Source organism: Notechis scutatus, chromosome 1 (assembly GCF_049901735.1).
Source record: "Notechis scutatus isolate UNSWTSFEM ecotype Mainland chromosome 1, rNotScu1.2, whole genome shotgun sequence".
Taxonomy (NCBI): Eukaryota; Metazoa; Chordata; class Lepidosauria; order Squamata; family Elapidae; genus Notechis; species Notechis scutatus.
The window spans coordinates 199,259,392-199,280,117 of NC_142009.1; the positions used below are offsets into that span (position 1 = coordinate 199,259,392).

Sequence of the window (20,726 nt, forward strand, 5' to 3'; positions counted from 1 at the left end):
AGCAGCCACATGCACATTTGTGGCCCGCTGGAGGTCATTTTGCAGGACTTTGGCAGTGCTCCTCCTGTCCCTCCTTGCACAAAGGCGGAGGTAGCAGTCCTGATGCTGGGTTGTTGCCCTCCTACGGCCTCCTCCACGTCTCCTGATGTACTGGCCTGTCTCCTGGTAGCGCCTCCATGCTCTGGACACTATGCTGACAGACACAGCAAACCTTCTTGCCACAGCTCGCATTGATGTGCCATCCTGGATGAGCTGCACTACCTGAGCCACTTGTGTGGGTTGTAGACTCCGTCTCATGCTACCACTAGAGTGAAAGCACCGCCAGCATTCAAAAGTGACCAAACCATCAGCCAGAAAGCATAGGAACTGAGAAGTGGTCTGTGGTCACCACCTGCAGAACCACTCCTTTATTGGGGATGTCTTGCTAACTGCCTATGCTTTCTACCTGTTGTCTATTCCATTTGCACAACAGCATGTGAAATTGATTGTCAATCAGTGTTGCTACCTAAGTGGACAGTTTGATTTCACAGAAGTGTGATTGGCTTGGAGTTACATTGTGTTGTTCGAGTGTTCCCTTTATTTTTTTGAGCAGTGTATACTATGTCCACAGTATTTTGCTGGTCTACTAATTTAGTCACTGTGTTGAAGAATGAAATAAGATTGGTTTGGCATGATCTGTTCTTAACAAACCCGTGCTGACTGCTTGTTGTTATTTTACTTGTTTCTAGTGTTGGCAGATCTGTTTTTTTATTATCTTTTCCAGTACCTTCCTGGGTATTGATGTTAGGCTGATTGGTCTATAGTTTCCTGGGTCTGTTTTTTCCCCTTTTTTGAAGATGGGAACCACATCAGCTCTTTTCTAGTCCTCTGGTAGTTCCCCGGTACGCCAGGATTTTTAAAAGATATGGTGCAGTGATTCTGAGATGACTTCTGCCAGCTCCTTTAAAACTCTGGGATGTAATCCATCAGGCCCCAGTGATTTGTTTTCATCAAGATCAGACAGGTGTTCTCTTACTATTTTTTTTTTTGCTTATTTTAACTTTTATTTCTGGTCTGTCTTTTACAGTTATGTTTTTGGTGGGTTGAGCTATAGTTTCTTTTTGCGTGAAGACGGATGCAAAGAATGAGTTAAGCAGTTCTGCTTTCTCTCTGTTGCCTGTTACTTCCTTGCCATCTTCACTCTTTAGTGGACCGACTGTTTCCTTGATTTTTTTTCTTGTTATTTATATTTAGTATTTAGTATTTATTTGATTTGTCAATCGCTGACAAGATACAGGTATAAGAATAAATATAGTTTTGAATACATTAGACAGATACTTATAAGAAAAAAAAACACAATAGGACAGGAATGGTAGGCACAATTGGTGCGCTTATGCCCGCCCCCTACAGACCTCTTAAGAAGGGGGTGAGGTCAATAATAGACAGTCTAAGATTAAAGTTTTTGGGGTTTGGGGAAGAAACCACAGAGTTAGGTAGAGTATTCCAAACATTGACCACTCAAGTTTGGTGCGGTTAACCTTGAGTTTGTATCTATTGTGTGCTCTTGTATTGTTATGATTAAAGCTGAAGTATTCATTTGCAGGTAGGACATTGCAATGTATGATTTTATATACTATATTTAGATCAGACCAGAGGTGGCGTAGTTTTAGGTTTTCTAGGTCTAGATTTTCAAGTCTGGTGGCATAAGGTATTCTGCAATGAGTAGAGGAGCAGAGAATTCTTCTTGTGAAATATTTCTGGACTTTTTCAATTGTGTTAATATCAGATACATGATATGGGTTCCAGACCTATATTCAAGTACAGGTCTAGGAAATGTTTTGTATGCTCTAGTTAGTAGTGTGATATTACCAGAGAAGAAGCTACGTAGGCTTAGATTAACAACTCTTAATGCCTTTTTGGCTATGTAATTACAATGGGCTTTAGCACTTAGATAAATTGAGATGAGTACTCCAAGGTCCTTGACAAAATTTGGATCCTCAACAAGGTCTTGACGATTTAGCTTGTATTTTATTTTCTGATTTTTTTCTGCCAATATATAAGACAGAGCATTTATTTGTTGAGATTTGAAGTTGCCATTTGATTGACCATTCTGATACATAGTCAAGGTCTTTTGTTGGAATAAATAAATAAATAAATAAATAAATAAATAAATAAATAAATAAATAAATAAATAAATAAATAAATAAATAAATAAATAAATAAATAAATAAATAAATAAATAAATAAATAAATAAATAAATAAATAAATGTTGGAATAAATAAATAAATATGTTGGAAGAAACTTTTTTATTATCTTTGACTTTTGTTACAAGTCTTTGTTCGCTCTGAGACTTTGCTATCGGGACTTCGTCTTTGCAGATTCTGGCTATCTGCTGATATTATGCCTTAGTTGTATGTCCTTCTTTCCATTTTTTGTACTTGTCCTTTTTTATTTTCAATTTGCCAGAGAGATCTTTGTGCAGCCATGCTGGTTTCTTCTGAGATTTCTTGTTTTTCTTGCTCAGTGGTATTTCTTTCCCAAGTTCTCTCTGAGTTTATTGAAAGTAGCTCTTTTAAAATCCAAGACTCTGGTGTCATTATGTTCTGTTGCTTGTGTTTGTGTTATGTTGAATTCTAGTATGACATGGTCACTCTCACCCAAGGTTCCTGCAGTTTCAACACTCTCTATCATGTCTTCTCTGTTTGTAAGAATTAAGTCCAGTATGGCTGTCCCTCTAGTTTCACCCTCTACATTTTGGACAACAAAGTTGTCAGCTAGGTTGGTTAGGAACTTATTTGATTTCTCACTTGGTGCAAAATTAGTTTTCCAATTGATATCAGGATAATTGAAGTCTCCCATTACTATTGTTGTGTGTTTCCTGCATATGTTTGTTAGTTGGCTGGCAAAAAGGACATCTATTTTTTCTGCTTGATTGGGTGGCCTATAATATATGCCTATGGCTATGTCATTCTTTTTTTCTTTTATGTTGACCCATATGCATTCTAGGAGGTTTTCATCTTTGGTTTCATGCATTTCTGTAGCAATATAGTGGTCCTTTACATACAGGGCAACTCCACCTCCTCTTTTATGGGGTCTGTTTTTTTTTTTTGAATAGTTTGTATCCTTCTACCAGTATGTTCCAGTCATGGGTTTCATCCCACCAAGTTTCTGTTATTCCAACTATATCATATTTACCTTCATGTATTTGTAGTTCGAGTTCACCCTGTTTGTTCCCCAGACTTTGTGCATTTGTATATAGGCACTTGAGATCTTTATGTCTGACACTGTGTTTACTGTCTCCATAACCTGTGTTGTGCCTGCCTGCCCCTAGTTTCTTGCCACCTGTTTGATTAATGCGCTTGGTATGGCACTCACTATTAAATGCTTGGTTTTGGTTGGCATCAAGGTTGATAATCTTACCTGCACAAACATCTATTTTGCATCCTTATTAGTTTTAGGTTGCTGGGGACAGAAATGTTCTGAATCCATTAATTCTCTGTCCCTGCTGTTCAGTTTAAATGTTTATCCAGGAAATCTGTGAATTTAAGGCCAAGTAACTCAGTCCCTTTCTTTGATGGATGCAAACCATCTATTTTGTACAGTTTTTCATTGGACCAGCTGCAGACATCATGACTAATAAAACCAAATCCTTCCCTTTTACACCACTCCTTTAGCCACACATTAAACTCTGCTACATGCTGCCCTTTCCCTTTTTGTTTACTGGTAGAACATCTGAAAAGATAAGCCTAGAGTCCATATTGCTAAGTTCATATCCCAAGCTCTGGAAGTCATTCTGAACAGAAAGTACATCCTTCTGGGACAGATCATTTGTACCAAGATGTATAAAAGCATCAACATCACAGCCCTTGCTGGCATTCTTGACTATCTTTAGAATACACTTCTTGTCTCTGCTGGCAGTAGCACTTGGTAGACACCTGACCTCTTTCAAAACCTCAGTATCCTTTCCTAAATTTACATCCCTTACAATTGAGTCCCCAACCAGAAGGTGGCTTCTCTTTTTGGATGCCTTGCTCTTCTTGTGTGACTGGTGCGTAATACCTGATTCACACTTTCTCCTTTCCAAAGTAAGTTCTTCTTCTAGGACCTTACTTGAGTTATCATTATCACAACTACCTTGACCTGTCACTTTAGTGCCCCTATTAAGGTCAGCAAGGGCACTGTATATGTTATGCTGGGACACAGCAAAAGCTTTGAGTTTATGGTCCGCAGCTCTCACCCTGCCAGATCCCACGGTTGTCCATACTGCCCTTTTCCTGTAGGTTCTTTGTGGTAGTGGGAGCTGGTAGCACGGCAGCTCAATAGATGGCTGGATTGGGCACCTGATTTCTGCTTGGAGAGCACAGATTAGAGATTGTAGATAGGTAATCTGTCTATGTAGACTGGTATTTTTTTTTACAAAGAGGACAGTGTCCAAGTTTGAAAAGAGTACTGCGAAAGACAGCTGTAAAACAAGTATTACACTGAACTAAGCCGGTCATTTTGAAATAAAATAAAATCACAATCTCAAACTCACTTACCCTAAATGTATTATTGGTATTCTTGGTTTATAGTTATATGATTTGCGCGGAGTTAGGCACGCGGGCCGCTATCTTTCTCCTTTTTACTCACCCTCTGCTTCCTTCGCAAGCAGCCAGTAGCTCCTCCCACAACCTCTGGGAATTTGAAATGCAATGGAAGCTATTCAAACTGTCTCTCTCCTTTTTACTCACCCTCTGCTTCCTTCACAAGCAGCCAGCAGCTCCTCCCACAACCTTTGGGAATTTGAATCTCAGAATTTCCACTTTAGCCCGCAAAAATGCAGCACTGTAATACCAGTGGATTGGATGTAGCCAGACTGGATGTAGCCACAAATGCTAGCTCCTTTTCTTGAACCAAAAAACCCCCCCAAAGGGCAATGCTGCTTAGCTGGAAGCTGCTTTCATCATCATTTAAGGACCTGATAATCAGGGGTGGAATTCAAATTTTCTAACAACAGGTTCTGTGGGCATGGCTTAGTTGGTGGGAGTGGCTTGGTGGTCATGTTATTGGCTGGGTGTGGTCAACTCAATATCATTCACATCGAGGCACGCATCTCCTCGCCTGGCCTCTCATGACTGTGGGGATGCTGCAACAGTCATAAGTGTGAAAAATGGTCATAAGTCACTTTTTTCAGTGCCATTGTAACTTTGAATGGTCACTCCACATGAGCAAAATACCAGCAAAGGAGGGGGGGAAAACTCCAGAGAAGTTCCTGAGACAGGAAGTCTAGTCCTGCCAAGAATGTAATAAGGGTTAACGGAGAGGCAGTTTCTGTAAGCAACACCAGAATGTTTCCTTCTTGCCTTCCTTACAAGATTAGGCCAGTAATTTCTTCTAACAACTGGTTCTCCAAACTGCTTAGAATGTTAACAACCGGTTCTAGTGAATAGGTGCGAACCGGTAGAATCCCACCCCTGCTGATAATCCCTTGTGGGGTGGAGACTGGGCAACTGAATGCAGCTAGCAGAGTGTTTACTGGCCGGATGCTCTTCCTGTCACCAAACTGGAAGCTGCATCATGGAAATTCCCAGAAGAAGTGGAAAGGGACAGGATCGGGTGGGAAGTTTTGAACATTCTGTTGAAGTGTGATTAATCATATATGTTGATGGGATATTTCTTGCAGGGTGTGTAACCTGCTACAGTGTCTGACACTTGTCTCTTAAGTGTCATTCATATATCTGTGTCATGGTACTTGAGACGAGTATGGGTGCACTTTCTATGAAAATGGCATTGAATGTTTCTGCTTTTGTCTTGGCTGTCTAATCCTCTGGGACTCTATCAGATGTCGCCTGTGACCCTCAAGCTACCTGCCTTGTCTTTGCAACTTCTGCATGCATCGCATGGATCCATTAGCACATCGGAATGTTACCATTTCATTCATGCACATCCCTCTGTCTAAAAAGCAATGGGGAGTTCTTTGTGTGCATTGAATATTAATGCACAGTTAATGTGGAGTGTCTTCAGTCCAGTGCAAAACGTGTGTGGTGTTTTTTCTTTCTCTAACTACATATATTCTGAGTATTAATATTATCATTTGGCAGTTTTCTTCCATGCGTGTTTGAATGCATGAAGCCTCACGCAAAGGGTGGGGAGAACCCCTACCTGTAATTTTGTGGAGGTGCTTGTGTGTCAGAGGCAGAGCAGAATGAGAGCTCTGCTCCCCAAAGTTTGAAATATAAGCCTTTTGGCTTAACAGTTTGCCAGCTTTCATATCCTGCAGTAGTTGCCGATTTTAATATATATGAAAATCAGTAGTCTTGTATCTGTGCATATGTGCCTTTTGTAATATAATTTTGACAGATGGCAAGCTGGATAAATCTAGCTCGTCACTATATAAAATCTTGGCTTGGCTCACACTTTACCAAAACTTGTTTAAAAGGGTCTTTTCTCTCTCCCCCTCCCTCCCTCTCCCTCTCTCTTTTTTGGAAGGCTGCTTTTGTAGAGGGAGAGGGTTACATTCTTGTTTTATTTTTCGGCTCAATATATGTTGGTCCCTGGTGTTTTGTTAAGCAAAAAAATAAAAAAATAAAGGGAAAGGGGACTCTTCCCTTTGCATAAAACCACGGACTATGCTATTCTACATCTCCTCTTATTAAAAATAAATACATTTAGATGGAGCCTGTTTGCTCCATCTGAAATTCTGAGAACAATATCTGGCTGGAAGGGGAGGGGAAACACAGGAAGCAGCTCCCTCTTTTTTCCCCCTCACTCCAGACAGGCTGCTCATTGAAAATGTAATACACTGCTGCCATGTCACAGGTCAGCTGGCAAATGGCAATCTGAATTTTAAAAGGAATATGAATAAAATTCTGTTTTATTTTGAAAATGAACTTTGTGCCCTCCATCATGAATCCAATATATGTCTTAATCTTCTATGCTCTTGAAGCCTGCGGCACCTGGCTGAGTCCTTTGACTCCTGAACCTAATAAGGAAATAGGTTGTTTTCTCATCCTAGTCTCATTTTTAGAAGGGCTGAAACAAACAGTCCCTATTTCAAATGTAATTGACAAAGCATAAAAACATGTGTGTTATATAATTTTGGGGTTCACAAAGGAGCTCAGGGCCGGGGTATTTTATTTTAAAATTTGATTAAGATGTTATACTCTGGAAATAACACTGACAGGATTCAGAATCCAAATTTACCAACTGTTCGGTCTCATGTTTACCTTGGAAGCATACAAGCCAAGCTGATAAGAAGATGAAACAGATAATAGTACACTCCATTTGGGACCAGTTTCATTTAACCTGAATATTTTTCGCAGCAGGATATTGACAGCTTTGTCACTGTGGCGATGAAAGAGAGTATTCAATAGGTTCTATATTATTGGTAAATTATAAATACCACAGGCTCCAATTCTGTAATGATTATATATATATATAATCATTTCTGTGGGCAATCAGGCTGGTATGGTTAGGCAATTCTTCAATTTAATGAGGTATTTTGGGTTTTATTTTAACAGCCGATTGATGTTTGGGCAAAAGCTTTTATTCTTCCTAAACTACTGTTTGCTAGAAAGTAGTCTCATTGTCATAGTACAAATAGCAATGTGGGATATCAGTATTTCTACTGTTTTTATTCTCATCTTGAGAAAAAAAAATCATTTTTAAATAAAGAAAATTTGATGGTATTTATGTGACCTGAGATATCAATGAGCATGTATTTGCTTAATTTTTATTTGCTTGATTTTTATTATTTGATGGGTTTTTATTTGCTTTTTATTTAGTAATTTTTTTTAAAATTCTGCAATCAGTTGAGTAACTAGTATTTACCAAGGCACAATTCAGCCCTTTGAAGCTGTATTGATTTCCTGCCCTATTTAGGCACTTCCCAGAGGGATCTCATTGCCCAGCATGGAGAACAGATGGCTGGGTTCAATGGATTTTTGATCTGATCTAGTAGAGCAATTCATTCTCTCTCTCTCTCTCTCTCTCTCTCTCTCTCTCTCTCTCTCTCTCTCTCTCTCCCTCTCTCTCTCTCTCTCCTCCCTCCCTCCCCTCCCTCCTCCCTCCTTCCCCCCTCCATACTCTTTCATATCTATGACAAACAAAATATGCAAAGCCTTGGTTTTGGCTATGGACATAGGAACAACTGGTTTGATACTTACACTTTCCTGTTTGGAGGTTTGCAAAGTTTATTATTTCATTTGAGGAATCTATTATTTCTGATCTGTGGCTAAAAGTGCAACCTAGAGGAATTTACTGGCTGAATGCATTTTCAAGTGAGGCTTGCCATCCTTCTTCAGGGACAATTCCTTTCGAGCTGAGTTTAATGCAATAGAAGTTTCTGGAGTCATGATAAGTAGGGAGCAATTTTTTTTCTACTTCTTCCATCCTCTGGTAGCCAAATTAGTGTGCCTTAATTCTTTGGAGTGGATTTTTACACGGGAGAGGAAACATGTTTACCTCAATGTAATGTAGAAAGATTTCGGATCAGAGAGTAGACACCCTAGAAACCTTCAAGAATAACTTTTGTATTTGAGTCCCTCTAGTAACTATTGTTCAGACAGAGGCATACTGCTTTCTATAGTGGAAGCAGTACACAGTCACCACCTTTCTACTATAAATGATATTGGCTTTATTGATTGTCTTCATTCCTTTCTAAAACCATATAAGTTGGTTACCGTTACTAGGACTTGTATTAACAAAGCTGTGAGGATCCCAAAGGTGTTTTTTTCTTCCGCCAAAAGTCAAGTAGATTTCATTTTTCCCTCAAAGACGTTTCACTTCTCCTCCAAGAAGCTTCTTCAGTTCTAAGTGAATGGTGGAGGATGGAAGGATTTATATTCCTTTCAGTCATCTGGTTGTTAGTACTCTCTGAGAGTTGTTGAGGCCACAGATTTATCTGTGAATACACACTATATGAATAGTGCAAATGGGTTTGAAACCTTCTTGGAACTACTGAAAGGGCTGTATTGTTAACTGTAAGCTGTATTGTAAACAGTTCTCCTGTTTACAATACAGTCCTTTCAGCAGTTCCAAGAAGGTTCCACACCCATTTGCACTATTCAAGTGCTAATCAGTGCAAATATCAGCATTCCAAATTCTTTTCTTGGTTACTTACTACCAGTTTAAGTTCAATGTGGTCAATGTGTGTGGTCAAGCTAAGATATTTGTACTGAAATAGATGGCTTTATAAATCAATTTAATAAATGAATAGAGAAATGAACAAATAAGTAAGCAATGTTGATCTTTCTTCAACAAGGCCAATTGTTCCATAATGCATTGGACAATTTTAATGATGTTTTATAACTAATTAATTCCAGATAGATGCTAAACTACATAGCCTGCACTTTCCTGGATCTTCACTTCTCCCAATCTCATTCTATTTCATATTTTTTGTTCCAGAATCTGATATTAACATGTTATTTTTTATTAGATCAAACAGTTCATATTTACATTTTAAAGCACTTTTGAAGGCATATTTTCTATATTCATTTTTTGGGGATTTGTCGGTTATCTCTGTTGTAAAATGTTGACATTTTTAGTTTATGCCTACTACAATGAAATTTAGCATAAGAAATCCATTCACCTCTGCAACCTCCACTTCCTCTTTTACTTTAAATGTGCCTCTTTCTCTCTAAGTACCCTCTCCATCTCTCTCTCTCTATTACTAACTTCCTCTTCTTCTTGCTGAAGAACACTCAACATTTTAAGGCAGTACACAATATGCCTTGTGCTTTTCAGGAACTTAATTATGGATGTGAATTTGCTTTTTACTCCACAAGCAACCAAGGATATATTTATTTATGTTCTGCAATTGTATGGCAGGAGCTATCTTGTCCGTGATATTCAGCAGTTAAATGTCTTGTTCCATCTCAGGTTAGCAAAATCTATACATAGAATATGTCACACAGGGGCCAAGCCAACATGGAGCTTTACCAACATGGAATTGAATATCAGCATTTGATTGCTATCATAAGTTTACCTGTTTGGTGGTGTATTCGGTGATAGAAAATACAAGGAGTCCTTAATTTATAACAGTTTGCTTAGTGACTGTTCAAAGTTGCAACAGCACTGAAAAAAAGCTATTTATGACCGTTTTTCACACTTACCATCATTGCCACATCCCCATTATCATGTCATCCAAATTGAGATGCCTGGCAAGTGACTCATATTTATGATGGCTGCAGTGTCCCAGAGTCATGTGGTCACCTTTTGTGACCTTCTGACAAAAAAAGTCAATGGGGAAGCCAGATTCACTTAATAATTGTGTTACTAACTTAACAACTGAGGTGACTCACTTAACAACTGTGGCACGAAAGGTTGTCAAATAGGAAAGAAAGAAAGAGGGTACCTTCTACCACATATGGTGGTCCTGTTCAGAAGCTCAGAAATATTGGCTTAAAATTAAACAATGGCTGCAAGAAATTCTTCAGGAACAAGTAGAATTGGAACCAGAACTATTTCTGTTAGGGATATTCAAAAAGAAATGTGGAAAAAATATAAAATATATTGTGTTACACATCTTAACAGCTGCTAGAATAGCTTATGCTCAATGCTGGAAGCAAAACTGTATACCATCAGATGAAATGATTATTCAAAAAATAATGTCATGTGCTGAAATGGACAAATTGACTTTAATGGTACAAGAGCAAGAGGAGTCCAAATACTATAGAATTTGGGGGAAATGGTATAATTGGATCAAATTAAGACAGATAGAAAATGAAGGAATTAAAGATAAGCAACTTATAGATTAAATGTATATATTCGCACAAAATTGTATATATTTGTAAATATGTACAAAAGATAGAAATGGATGAGATGGATGTCACAAAATGGTTAACATCATGATATTTATTTTTTGTTTTATTTTTAAAATATACAGAAGTCTAATAAAGTTTATTTTAAAAAAATGTATTACTTAGCAACAGAAATTTTTGGGTCCATTGTGGTCATAAGTCGAGGACCACCTGTATGGTCATCTCTAAAAGTAACTATTATTATGCAGGAAGTATACAAATTATTATCAGCCAGATTGGGAAAGCCTGGGGTATAAAGACCAACAGCTGACCTGTATGCCAGTTCCGATGAGACAGCTTCTCCATTGCATATGAGGACAGCAAAGTAATAACATGAACACTTACCATCTAAGCGAGCATCTAACAACAAAAAGCACTACTCAGGTGATCCGGAGGACACAGACAAACCTCCAAGTGGCCTCAACAACTCTCTAAAAGAATGCAAATGACCGGCTGTCAACAAGGAATATAAATCCTTCCAGTCCCCACCATCGAATCAGAGCTGAAGAAGCTTCTTGGATGAGAAGCGAAATGTCTTCTAAAACAAAAACAAAAACAAGAAAGTCCAGTGGCCTCTTGAAAAAAGCAAGAGGGGAAGTGCTCATCTCCATTTCGTAGCCAAGGTTACCAGCATTGTTGAAAGACGCTTCTGTAATCATGTGGCCATCCTGACTATACACTGAGGTGCATGGAAAAATGCTGTTATCTTCCCATCAAATGATACCGATTTACTACTCACGTTTGCATGCTTTCGAACTGCTAGGTGATTGCTGAGCTTGTCAGCTGGAAACTGACAATGGGTTTAAGTCCTGTGTCCCGTACGATGGAGTGAGCTCCTGTTACTTGCCTTGCTCCTGCCCGTCTAGCAGTTCTAATAATAAATCCTGATGCAATTATTTGTACCTACTTATGTTAAAGCCAGGCTCACAATAGTGATTCTGTTGTTGTTTTAAACAAAATTATCTTGGAAAAATCATAGCTGTCCACCAGTTGGTGATCAACTATTCAAAACATGCTTCGGTCACTTCAGTAAATTCGGTACAGGTCACAGGTGGTATTCAACAGGTTCTGACCAGTTCTGGAGAACCGGTGGCAGAAATTTTGAGTAGTTCAGAGAACTGGCAAATACCACCTCTGACTGGCCCCGCCCCCATCTATTCTCTGCCTCCCAAGTCCCAGCTGATTGGCTGGGTCTTCTTTTGTTACCCTGCACAGGAGAACGGAGCTGGAAAGCAGGTTAGTGGGGTTGGGAGGGAATGGGATTTTGCAGTAACCTTCCCCTGCCACGCCCACCAAGCCACGCCCACAGAACCGGTAGTAAAAAAATGTGAATCCCACCACTGGTACAGGTGATAACAAACCATGGTTCCCAGTGTTTATTCACCTACACTATTACTAAAGACAATGCATCTGATTCCCACTATATGATACAAATGTATGATGCTGTCTTGAACACCAGCACTACCAGCAACTCACATTAAGTGTTTAAAATAAAGAATCTGTTAAAGGCAAAGATGGAGGCAAAAGAGTTCCCTGCTTTACTAAGAAAACAGGATTGCAGGGACGACCACATTCCAATTCTTCTGAAGGAAATCTCCTGTGAGAGGAGCACAATATAATTTCAGTGGCAGCCTCTGCTTCTTTGTTCTCTTTCAGATGGTTCATCATCTTTGCTGAATATTATGGGGAAATAGTTGGTGAATTGCAAAGAGCCGAGCACCCCTCCCTTCCCCGAGAAATCTTAGTTTGCTGTTCTCTTGGACTAAGATTGCTCCTTTTGGGCCAGTTAATTAGAAACACAGAGGACTCTGAGAAACACAACAGCTTTCACTCTCAGCCTGTACCCTCTGTGACAAATACACAACAGCTGTGGGGCCATGTTGCCAATTGCAATGTGGCTCCCTGAGGAATGGACCAGGAAAGAGAAAGAGCAACAGAGCAATGGCCAGTCCAACAGCAGGAATGTTCTAGGTCCCGAGGTCTCTGCACCCCATTTTCTACTGACTTTGTGAGTATTAGTAGCCTGCTTAGCTTCTGTCTAACAACTAAATAGCTATTATGTATTTTGAAAATGGTATTCACTCCAGAGAATGGTTATTTTTTCCCATCCACCAAATGAGCCTGAACTGAATTCAAAATCTTTGTTTACCAATATGGAATATGTTCCTTCTCTCCCTTCATCCAAGTATATATTCATTATTATTATTTAATCAGAATGGTTTTCTTGAACTTGATCCTTGTACCAGTTTCCTTTCTCACAGCTTCCTTTGGCTAATGCAACATCTGCAAGAAAACAACCAAGCTCAGAGAGCACCAAAGGCCCCTCGTTTCAACCTTGAGCTACAAATATTCTTCTTTATCGGAATCCTGTCTCTTGGTTTGAAAATATTGTAGCTTATGTGTAACACAAGGCCTTTTGGGGGAAAATGCAGGTGTAAAGAGAAGGCACCAAGCCTAGCTGACTTGTTAGCATTGCAATTTCCATATTTTTCTGTTGCTGAGTGTGCTGTGAGACACACCCCAGTGGATCTGACATCTGGATTCTATGGGTCAGCGCATCCTGGAATGGACATTGTGGTCATCTGGTGCTGTTCAACTAGAAAAAGTGCCTAACACAATCATGTTTTAGCACTAGGAGCGGGAGAAAGGGAGAAAAATAGCTTACGTGTCTCCAAGAGAACTACTTTTATTTGTCTTTCTGCTTATGCTGAAGGAAATAATTAACATTTTACTTTTTATGATACTGCTTACCTCCGTAAAACAGCAGGAGCAGGAGAAAAGTTTGAAGGCTGTTCTAAAGTTGCAGAGTTGTGCCTAACACACTGGCATGTCATAGATATAAATAACTTAGTAACAGTGTATTGCATTTTTTTATGTCCTGTTGATATTTTTGTTGAAATTTGTATTTTTTTTAAAAAAAAGTCTGCAACTATAGTTTAGCAACAAGAGAGATATCTTTCTTTTACATTTCAGAATCAATTGTCTCAGCATGTTATGACCATATCAAGTGCACCCTACTATAAGTTTTGCAACTGTGAAAAAGAAGCATGTTTATCGCTTATGCAACATAACGGCTTATATACTCCTCTGACAGGAAAAGAGAAACCCAGGTACGTGCATGTAAATAAATTTCTTTATTTGAAATTAAGGGAGAATAGCAGAAGCCTTGAATCCATTTATTCCCAGTTAATCCTGGACTGCAAAACTGAAAAGGAACCTTATTTTTTTTTCAATTGTAGTGTATTTCAAATTAAATTGTAGCAGTTATTTCTACATTTGCATCTCTGCATATAAAATAGCATTTTATGCCAATCTGTTTTCCAATTGATTTTTAAGAAGATGTACATCTCTTTTATGTGTAAACAGCCATCTTATTGGGAAGTGTATGCCGTCTTGTACTGTCTTCTTTGAGTTGTTTAGTTATCTGTTCAGTTGAAAATCTGCTAATAAGAAAGTAAATAAGGAAATATGCTGTTACTGTCTCATTGTTTGGCAGAGTTTGGTAGCTTCGTGTGGTTGTGGCAACAAAAACACAGGAAAGGAAAGAATTGATACATTTTCAATAATGCAAAAAAATAAAAAATAAAAATAAAAACCACCCATCCTTTGTTATATTGTCAAAATACATGCTACTGTCAACACTGTGCCCATTGAAAGTTTCTTAGAATCTGGTGACATAGCAGTACTTTTCATCAATTAATGCTGGAGTTTCTTGGCAATTGCAAAATCAACTTCTACAGAGTTCCATCAAACTTATGTATAAGTTTTATGAGCTTCTGCAGCACAAAGATACTTTCATGATGGGTTAGTTGAAAGTAATAGAGACAGTTGTTCATGCAACCAATAGAAATTAAACACCATTTTTGCTACTGAGGAATAATTCGTCTTCCCCAAAACAGAAATGGCCTTATCAATGTCCAGATATGTAGCATCGGTGTTTTGTAATGTTTGATTAGTCAGTCAGTTGCTTTCCTCCCTGCCTGCCAACTAATGGAAGTTGGGATGCAAAATGTCTTCTTCCCGCTAATGGAATATCCCTCAACTAAGTTTGCTAATATAGAAGTCTGAATTAACTTTTGTATTATTAAAATGATAAAAAAACATAACCTTTGCAGCTACCTCTGTTTGATATACATACAGTCCTTTTTGATGAACTCAGTAAACAGAGGGATTAAAAACTCATGTGTTTTAAAAAGGACAAAAAAGTGGTGGTAACAATAGCAAAGATCTTAACTCCGTATAACATTATAGCTTCACCAAGACCAAACAAATTGGAAGGGCAGTTTGTATTACGCATAACATATTGCAGTGCATGACAGATGTCATTTATATCCTGATGATTACCTCTACCTTTATGGCTGATGGAAATTTCGTGGAAGAGTGATAAATAGTTTTTACATTATTACTGCTGTATATTTATATACAACATATCTAGTGTATAAGGCAGGGGGACAGGGATGTTAAAGTAAACCTTTTGAAGGGGCATTTATTCTGAGGATAACCTTGCAGAGGCTGTGGCTATAGACAGTGAACAGCCAAGTTGCTTTAGTCCAGTGATATCAAACTCAAGGCCTGGGGACAGGATCTGGCCCATGGGATGCTTAGATCTGGCTCATGGGGTTGCCCTGAAAACAGACTGGCCCGCGGTGCCTCTGCCAGCGAAAATGAGGCTCAGGAGGGCCGCACGTGGCTCTCACCAAGCTCCGTTTTTGCTGGTAGAGGGTTGCAGGAGGCCGTTGCAGCCAAAAATGGAGCCCATTTTCGCTGGCCAAGTGCTTGGGCCACCACAGGTGCCCTCAACACAAGTGACATGGAGATGGCCATGCCCACCATGGCTCCCTGAGGTCAAACACAACTGTGATGCGGCCCTCAATGAAATTGAGTTTGACACCCCTGTTCTAGTCTGTTGCTTACATACCTTCATAACCTTATTGAAAACATTCAAATGTGGCACCAGTCAGGCTGTGAACTCAGGATTATTTATATCCTAGTCTTCAGGGCTGGTTCTTCAAGCAAACATTCTATTCATCCATTAAACTAAAGGAGTACTACAAAAAAAAACCCCACATATACAAACCAATAGTTGATCCAGATGAAACCTAGGTACAGGTAATCCTTGACTTATGACCACAATTGAGCCCCAAATTTCTGTTGCTAAGTAAAACTTATTAAAGTGAATTTTGCCCCATTTTACAACATTTCTTGCCCCAGTTGTTAAGTGAATCATTGCAGTTGTTAAGTTAGTAACACGGTTGTGAATCTGAATCTGGTTTCTCCACTGATTTTGCTTGTCAGAAGGTTGCAGAGGCAGAAGCTGATCGCATAACCTCATAGCACTGCAACCGTCATAACTATGAGTCAGTTGCCAAGTGTCTGAATTTTGATCATGTGATCATGGGGATGCTGCAAGGGTTGTAAGTATGTAAAACGTACATAACTCACTTTTTTTAGTGCCATTGTAACTTTGAATGGTCAATAAATGAACTGTTGTAAGTTGCCTGTATTGTGTCCTAGAAAAGAATACTGTAGTGCTGTGATGGTGAACCTGTGGCACGTGTGTGGGCATGATGACGAACCTGTGGCCATTTGTGTGGGCATGCTAGCCCCAGACAAACTTAGCTCACTGCACATGTGTGCACCTCCCAGCTGATTTTTGGTCCATTTGAAGCCTTTTTTGACTTCCTAGAGGCTCGAAGGAAGCCTCTGCAGTCTTTAGAGGCCAAAAAATGGGCCCGTTTATCACTTCCTGTATTTCCGGAAATACTGGAAGTGACAAAACGGGCCCATATTTCAGCCTCCAAAGGCTACATAGGCTTCCCTCGAGCCTCTGGGAGGCTGAAAAAGGCCTCAAACGGGCCAAAAAAAATCAGCCGGGCGATGCACGCACGCGCAGTGCAGGTAAGGGGGTGGCGGGGGATCACGTGCGCATGTGCAGGGGGCTTGGGGGAGCTGCACGCATTGCCTTCTGGGTGCTGGCATGCAAGTGCAAGCGCGGGTGCAATTTTTGGCACAGGAGACCAAAAAGATTAGCCACCACTGCTGTAGTGTATTCTAACCACTTTCATATGGAAAGGATAGTATGGCATTGTTTTGGCATTTAGAGTTTGATCATCTCTTTCTCCTTCTCTCCTAAATATATTATTTTGCCTATTTTTTTTTCCTCAATTGTTTTATAGTTGACAAATGACCAGTTCATAATACACGGCAGAAATTTACTTGGATTTTTCATATCAGAGTCTTCTTCTCTAACAGAACCGTAAAATTCACTACCACTTATACAATGGTGAAACATTTGGCCTACCTTTTCTGTTGTTACTTTGCAGGTATTCATTTTGACATCAGCAGAAATGGCTTATCAGTGTTCACATGTTTTTTAGAAGCTGTTTATCCAACAAAAGATCTGAGCCATATGAAGAACCTCGTACATTTTATTTGCACAGCCAACCTGTAAACCAAGCAAGCAATGAGCTAAAAGGGGTAACCTCTACAGATGTAATTGAATGAGAAAATATATTAAGTTCACTCAAAGCCAAAGGTTCTGGGGACTGATCCAGCATCCTGTGTATATGCACGAGATGCTTCTAAGCAAGAATTCAAAGTCACCCTAAATTTCTTTAATGTGAGCTACTTATTGATTTGTATAAACATAGTTTAGAAAATAATAACATTTATCCACTTGATGGAGATCTCCTTCCCATAATCATTCTGGACCCAGTATAAAGGCAGTATTAAAAGAAGATGAAGAGAACATGCTATTGATCACATGTTTCCCTAGATTAGTGAAAGTTTAGCTGTGTTATAGGTTAGTTTCATTCAAACTGTGTATCTTGCTGTAATATTATGTCCATGAGCCTTGGGTGATCCATTCCATAGCATGACTTCTCCCCTTCAGTTCATATAGGACATTGGAAATTTCCCCCCCCACTTTTTACGGTTTGCTATGGGGTGAAGCCAGACAAACAAAATTAGAGGATAATGAGGCTTATTTGCAAAGATGTATACCTTTGTTTTTATGGTCGGTCTGAGGTTGACAGGGACCGTGACAACTTGACACTGCCATAGTAGCTGGGTCTTTTGGCATTTTGGTCCCTAAAACACCCCTAAAACATTTTTCAAATCTCCCTAAAATAAGGAAAATAATACTCCCTATAATCAACATCCTAAACATCCTTTAAAAAGGGGGATTGTAAAGTGAAGTTTGCCATCACTTAAATGGTCTTAGGAACTGGGAATCCCAAGCTAGATGGCCACCAAACAGGAGATGCTGTTTAGAGAAAGAAACCAACTATAGACACAGATTAATTATTCTAGGTCCTTGATGGCAAATCAATGGCACGCAGAGCCCTCTCTGCCACGCATGCATGTGAGTGCCTCCTACTGCCTAGCTGGTTTTTGGGTCTCTGCTGTGCATACTCAGGGGGAAGAACATATGTGGGGGGGCCGGGCGCATGTGTGGGGATGCATGGGCATGCACGGGGCAGGGTGCATGCACTCGGGACATGCAGGTATGCACAGGGGTGGGGCACATACACAGGGACACACACGCACATGTGTGGGACATGTGTGTATTGCATTTTGGGAATGTGCACGCATGCGCTTTGGGCACGTGATGCCAAAAAGGTTAGCCATCATGGTTCTAGGTGGTTTCAGTACACTGTCATTAATATGTCATGTCCTATTATGCCATTAACAATCTGTTTTATTTCTGTTTTTATTGTTTTTAATGCTTTTAAAATCATTAGTACATATTGATTTTAGATAATGACTGTTTTATATTTCTACTCTTTTATTGAATTGCTGTATGCCACCCAAAGTTGCTTTCTGTAAGATGGGCAGCCATTTAAATTTGATAAATAAATAAACAACAGCTACTTTCCCCTGTTCAGTCATAATGCAAGTTATGTACATCAATGTGGATGTTTCTGACCTCTTCAGCCATATCACTACTCGGAAAAAAAAACCTGGATCTTTCCAGACTTGTATTCAGAAAAAGAAATGTTGTTTCTCTTTTCAGATTAGCATCAAGTACTGCATTTACCTGAAAGTGAATGTAATGTGCTAGAAAAATGTCCTAGTCAAACATAAGCAATTTCTCCATTGATTTTGATAATTGATTCAATTTTTGTTTCTTTGTTTAATTTGTATGCCACCCATCCAATGGTGGGATTCAATTATTTTTGCCACCGATTCTGTGGGCATGGCTTGATGGGCGCACTTTGCGCATGTGCACATACTTTCCGTGCGCATGTGCACCAAATGCACACTTTGTGCAGGTGCAGAGGTGTTCTCACTTGCCTCCTGCAAGCCTGCATGATCCCGGTTGCTTCAGCAGCTGCCATGCGGCACTATTCTGTGGCGCGCAAAGCATCTGCGCTTCAAATTCAGCGGATAAAGGTGAGTATGGGAGCCCAGGCGGGCAGGTGGGCCCAACAGCAGAGCAACAACAGAGAGAACTGGTTTGGTCTCCACAGCTCATCGCTGCTATCGGCTCGCCAGAACTGGGCCGAACCGGTAGAATACCACCACTGCACCTATCCTACTCTCCAAAACAACACTGTTTTCAGAATAGACATGGGTTAGTATAATTGAGTGTATTGGTCATGTGATATCATCTTCCCCAAACAGACTGAAAAAGAGTATTTTTTTGTAAAGCTGCCAAAATTCCACATTAAAAAACAAACAAACAAGAAGTCTCAATCCACTTCCGTTGGCCTCCAGTATTTATCTAAGAGCATTTTCTTCACCAATGGTCACTCATATCAGCATTCAATCGTGCCTAAGTCGCTATTCCCAGCCTTCAATAGAGTCTTGCTTGCATGGCAGCAGGAAGCAGGCAAGAGCCACATTGCACAATTCTACTATTTATCTTCTTAAACCACTCCCCTCCCACCCCCCGCATTCATCTCTGCGCGAAAGTTTGAATGACACTAATTTCCTGAACAAGATACCCTAGAAACCGCAGTTTATCTCATAAAATCATAACAGACAGGGTTTGTGATGTCCCCACTGCAAGGTTCTTTATTCTGTCAGTTTATAGCATTTGAAATGACGGAAGGAGATGTGTTCCTTTCATATGCCAGCCAGGAGAACAGGCCCTGTCACCAACAGTGTAATGTGCTGTGTATTATCACTCTGACTGATCCAGAGGCCCAGAGACTGTCATCTTTTTAGACTGTACAAGTCAACACAAATAAAACTGAGGAGGCAATTGATAATGTCTGAGATAGATCCAGGCTCCTTTTGGCCATTACTTTTTATTCAAACCTTAGAGATGACATGATGTGAAAAATGAGCCTGTGTCTAGTTCACTGCCCATTAGTGTGTGAGCACATAATCTCCCACTTTTCACACAGAATCTCTCTGCACACACTTTGGCAGTTACAGTCAGGCCCACCCCACATCACTGTTAAGAAGATTTCACACCTTCCCCCCTTTTTCTCTTGGTACAGAGCGAATATTGCCCCTAAAGTGACAGCTATATTTAAGGAAGTGAAGTTAATAGCAATTTCATGACAACTTTTCTGATTCTCTTTTCCCCCATCTCTTTTCAGAATCACTATAAACGACTGAAATGTTTACTTATCCTATGCTGGGTATCTATTCTAAATAGGCCCTCGACTTATGGCCGCATTTGAGCCCAAGAAGGCTCTTTTAAGTGAGTTTCGTCCCATTTTACAATCTTTTTGCCGCTGTTGTTAAGCGAATCACTGCAGTTGTTAAAGTGAATCATGTGGTTATTAAGTGAATCTGGCTGCTTCCCCTCCCTCCCTTGTCTTTGCTGGTTGGAAGCCGGTTGGGAAGTTTATGGTGATCACTGGGCCCCAGGACAGTGCAACTGTCATAAATATGAGTCAGTTGCCAAGCAACCACATTTTCATCATGTGACCATGGGGATGCTGCAACGGTCATAAGTGTGAAAACTGGTTATAAGTCACTTCTTTCAAGTGCTGTGGTAATTTTGAATGGTC

General features: G+C 39.7%; 1 long non-coding RNA gene across 1 annotated transcript; it reads left to right on the forward strand.

The window, feature by feature from the left end:
* The first annotated feature begins 12,624 nt into the window (after positions 1 to 12,624).
* LOC148133160 (uncharacterized) lies at positions 12,625 to 20,325 on the forward strand. The gene is made up of 3 exons (XR_015747150.1): positions 12,625 to 12,766; positions 13,732 to 13,868; positions 20,310 to 20,325. It is a non-coding gene; the product is annotated as an uncharacterized LOC148133160 (long non-coding RNA).
* Positions 20,326 to 20,726: the final 401 nt, after the last annotated feature.